The 5,137-nt window shown below is 41.9% G+C and overlaps 1 non-coding gene across 1 annotated transcript; it reads right to left on the bottom strand.

Annotated features, from left to right (window-relative positions):
• Positions 1-245: 245 nt before the first annotated feature.
• LOC120076918 (small nucleolar RNA R71) lies at positions 246-352 on the bottom strand. Its single transcript, XR_005481665.1, has one exon. It is a non-coding gene; the product is annotated as a small nucleolar RNA R71 (small nucleolar RNA).
• Positions 353-5,137: the final 4,785 nt, after the last annotated feature.

Below are 5,137 nucleotides of genomic sequence, written 5' to 3'. Positions count from 1 at the left end.
TAGGTCAATTCGGAGGAAGGCGTGGCTAGGATCCACACGCCTATCTTCGAAGTTTTATTGAAATCTGCAATACTTTTGTGTTCCCGAACATTTTTGCTAAAGAAGTTTGACTAACGTTGTTCCCATTTTCTCTCTGTGATCAGGCTAAGAAATGGGCCTATTCGCTCGAACCAGGAGAGATTACTTCTTGGGAGTAAGTAGTGGAGAAATTCATGAAAAAGTATTTTCCGCCTACCGAGAATGCAAGACGAATAAAGCTTATTACTAATTTTGAACAAGATATGGACGAATCGCTCAGCGATGCTTGGGTGAGGTTTAAAAGGTTGGTCCAAGATTGTCCGCATAATGGGTTGCTAAACTGCCTTCAAATGAAAATTTTCTATCACGGTTTGAATCCTGCTTCGCAGATCGCTGCCAATGCGGCAGCTGCTGGTGGTCTACTTGACAAAACTTACGAGGAGGCGAACAATATTCTGGACCGCATCTCTAAAAACCATGAAGACTGGAGGGAGAGTGACTAAAGTTTGAGACTCAAAGATTTCGATGCAAATAACGGTGCCATTGTTTCGTTACAAAACCAAATGACCACAATGATGAATTTGATTCAAGGAATGGTGATCAGTAGCCCAACACCGGAAAATGGGCAAATTAACGCAATAAGTCAAAACACAGCAAAGTGTGTGACTTGCGGTGATGGGCATGCGATGGAAGATTGCCCGCAAAATCCACAGTCTGTATATTTTGTAAAGAATAATCCCTTTTCAAACACTTATAACCCAAGTTGGAGAAACCACCCCAATTTTTCTTGGAAGAATCAACAACAAAATTTTCAATCTGTGGGGCAAAAAGAAGGGCCACCAGGATTCTTCCAACACAACAACGGTCAACAGAGCAACCAAGCAAGTAGCTCACAACAATCAATGCAATCTTCTTATCTAGAGACCCTATTGAAGCAATATATAGAGAAAAACGAGACACTGCTTCAAAGTCAGGCTATGTCCATCCGCAACCTCGAATTGCAAAAAGGCCAGATTGTAAATGAGCTCAAAAGTAGACCGCAAGGGGCGTTGCCAAGTTCAACCGAGCTTCCACGCACCCAGGGGGATCTGGAAAAGAGTAATGTCAGGTTGGGACATTGCGTAGTGGAAAGACTGAGGAAGGAGAAAAGAAGAAGCAGAATAAATCAACTTCCATTGTAACTGAGCCTGAGATTGTGGCAACGTAAGAAGAAGAAAAAGAAAATGAAACAGTAGAACCTGAGGTTGCGTCAACCTCAAAGTCAAATGAAACGGGAACCATGAAAGTTTAGTTACCACCCTTCCCTCAGAGGCTAAGGAAGAAGAAAAACGAAGAGGTACAATACCAACGCTTCCTGCCTATGTTAAAACAATTACATGTTAATATTTCTTTCAGTGAAGCGATTGAGGAAATGCCTGCCTATGCCAAGTTTCTGAAGAACATGGTAACTAAGAAGAGAGGCGCTGGAAAATTTTCCACGGTGGCATTAACGCAAAGTTCCAAATCTATTATTCCACCGAAGATGAGTGATCCTGGGAGTTTCACGATTTCTTGCTCCATAGGAGGACTCTATATTGGGCAACCCTGTGTGACTTGGGGGCCAGCATAAATTTGATGCCACTGTCAACCTTTCAACAATTAAATGTGGGGCAACTTGTGCCTACATCAGTGACTCTCCAATTGGCTGACAGATCTCTGGTTCATCCAGAAGGTAAGGTGAAGGATGTGTTGATCACGATTGATAAATTTATTTTTCCAGCTGACTTCATCATCCTAGATTATGAGGTCGACAAAGATGTGCCCATCATTTTGGGGCGACCTTTTCTATCGACGGGTCATGCTCAAATTGATGTGCACAGGGGAGAAATAACTTTGAGCATAAACAGACAGAAGCTCAAATTTAATATAATTCGTGCCATGAAATTCCTAAATGAGGAAGACCTATAAGATTCTGACGATGACCTGAATTTGATTGAAGAACAAAAGTCTGAGTGTGAAGAAGAGGATGTCAATGCATCCGTAGCTGTCTGCAATGTGATCGTAGAAAAAACAAACAAAGAAGAAGGAACGATCGCAACGCAAGAAGAAGAACCAAAAGAAGAAAGAAAAATAATGCAACCTTCCCTCGTGGAACCACCAACATTTGAAGTGAAGACCCTACCAACATATTTGAAGTACGCATTTCTAGGGCAGAATGAGAAGCTGCCAGTGATAATTTCCTTTGCACTCAACGTAGATCAAGAGAATGTGTTGATGAGCATTCAAGAAACATGTGCGAGAAACTGGTTGGACGCTTGCTGACATTAGAGGAATTAGCCCCGCATACTGCATGCATCACATTCGTCTCAAGAACGACCACAAAGCAACTATTGAAAATCAACGCAGACTTAACCCTGCGATGAAGAAGGTTGTCAAAAAGGAGATTATCAAGTGGTTGGATGCAGGCATTATTTATCCCATTGCAGATAACACGTGGATCAGCCCCGTGCAATGTATGCCAAAGAAGGGAGGAATGATTGTTGTCCCAAATGAGGACAATGAATTAATACTGCAAAGGACCATCACTGGATGGTGCATCTGCATGGACTACCACAAATTGAATACGACCACAAAGAAATATCACTTCCCTTTGCCATTCATCAATCAAATGTTGGACAGATTAACAGGGAACGATTTTAAACTCTTCTTGGATGAATATGTCGGGTATAATCAAATCATGATAGCTCCTAAAGACTAAGACAAGACCACATTCACCTGCACATATGGAACATTTGTTTTTCGCCGCATGCCGTTTGGCCTCTGCAATGCGCCAAACACGTTCCAAAGGTACATGATGGCGATCTTTTCAGATTATCTCGAGAACTCAGTGGAAATATTTATGGATGACTTCTTCGTTTATGGGAACACGTATGAAGTCTGCTTAGCCAATTTGAAGAAAATTCTGAAGAGATGGGAAGAGACGAATTTGGAGCTCAACTGGGAAAAATGTCACTTCATGGTAAAAGAGGGTATAGTGTTGGGACACAAAGTCTCCCGGGAAGGGTAGAGGTGGACAAAGCAAAGATCGACGCAATTGAAAAACTTCCACCTCCAACCAACGTGAAGGCTGTGCGAAGCTTCTTGGGGCATTCTGGATTCTATAGACGATTCGTTAAATATTTTTCTAAAAGATTGCACGACCAATGAGTGCATTGTTAGAGGCGGACAGAAAGTTTGAATTTGACAACAATTGCCTCAATGCATTTCGAGTTTTAAAAGATGCGCTGATTACCGCACCCGTCTTGATTACACCGGATTGGACACTGTCGTTCCAAATCATGTGCGACGCAAGCGGGTATGCGATGGGAGCCGCATTAGCGCAAAAGAAGAAAACTATTTTTCACCCCATCGCATATGCGAGTAAAACTCTGAACCCTGCTCATATCAATTATACACTAACGAAAAAGAACTCTTGGCTGTGATTTTTGCATTGGAAAAATTCCGGGCATATCTATTGGGAAGCAAGGCACTCATTCACACTGATCACTCGACAATCAAATATTTGATGACAAAGAAGGACGCAAATCCGAGGTTGATCAGATGGGTTCTTCTCCTTCAAGAATTTGATATCGAGATAATTGATCGAAAGGGGATAGAGAATGAAGTTGTGAATCACTTGTCCAGACTGGAAAATCCCGAGGTTGACAGCAATGAATCTGAAGTGAGTGCCATGTTTCCGGATGAGCAGCTATTCCACATAGAAGAATTGTCCTGGTATGCGAACATCGTTAATTATTTTGTTTGTGAACAATTTCCTGAAGATGACACATACCATCAACTGAAGAAGCTCAAGCATGAATGCAAGCATTATTATTGGGATGAGCCGAATCTGTATAAAAGAGATGCGGACCAAATCATTCGATTATGTGTACCAAACGCTGCTCAATAATGCATATTGTCATAGTGCCACGATTCGCCATATGGAGGGCACTTTGGAGGACAACGTACTGCAGTCAAAGTTTTGCAAAGTGGATTCTTTTGACCTTCATTATTTAAGAATGCTGCTGACTACGCGATGAAATGTGATCGTCGTCAAAGCATCGGTAGCATTTCATGGAAGAACGCAATGCCAATGAACAATATCTTGGAGCTGGAATTATTTGACATTTGGGGGATTGATTTCATGGGACCATTCCCTCCTTTGCATGGAAAGCATTATATCTTATTGGCCGTCGATTACATTTCCATGTGGGTAGAGGCAATTGCATGCGCCGCAAGTGATGCAGCGGTAGTCTCTCCTCAAGAAAAATATTTTCACTCGTTTTGGAACTCCCCGTTCCATCATAAGTGATGAAGGATCACACTTTGTCAACCACAATATAAAGGAGCTGCTAAGCAAGTACAATATCCTCCTAAGGTGGCCATCGCATACCACCCGCAAACAAATGGCCAGGCTGAAGTGTCAAATCGTGAAATTAAATAATACTTGAGAAGGTAGTAAAACCTTCGCGGAAGGATTGAGCAATGAAGCTTAATGATGCGTTGTGGGCATACTAGACCGCATTTGAAACACCTATAGGTATGTCCCCCTATGCGTTGGTATTTGGAAAAGCGTGTCATTTGCCTTTGAGCTGAAGTATAAAGCATTGAGGGCGGCCAAGAAACTGAATTTTGATTTGAAGAAAGCAGGGGAAGCGCGAAAACTGTAGCTGGTAGAGCTAGAATAATGGAGGGTCAACGCATATGAGAATGCGAAGATTTACAAAGAGCGCACCAAGCGCTGGCATGATAAACGCATATGCACAAGAAACCTCCAAATCAGGCAAAATGTCTTACTCTTCAATTCGAGATTGCGGCTCTTCCCGGAAAAATTAAAATCGCACTGGTCCAGACCCTTCATCATCAAAGCAATATTACCACATGGTGCGGTGGAACTGATCACCGAGGATAACAGATAGTTCACATTCATCCAAAGTTAATGAATAACAGATAAAGGCATATTGCGGAGGAGATTTCTAGCCAGAAACAGTCTCCGCAAAGTTGAAAAATGCGGACTATCCCTTACTCAACTCTTGAACATTTAACTCTTCGTCATTTTACTATTATCAGTATTTCACCTATTTCTCTAAAAAAGAAAAAA

Source organism: Benincasa hispida, chromosome 4 (assembly GCF_027475165.1).
Source record: "Benincasa hispida cultivar pf3 chromosome 4, pf3_genome.v1.1, whole genome shotgun sequence".
Lineage (NCBI taxonomy): Eukaryota > Viridiplantae > Streptophyta > Magnoliopsida > Cucurbitales > Cucurbitaceae > Benincasa > Benincasa hispida.
The sequence above is the reverse complement of the archived record's forward strand: the minus strand, read 5'-3'. Positions and strand labels throughout refer to the sequence as shown.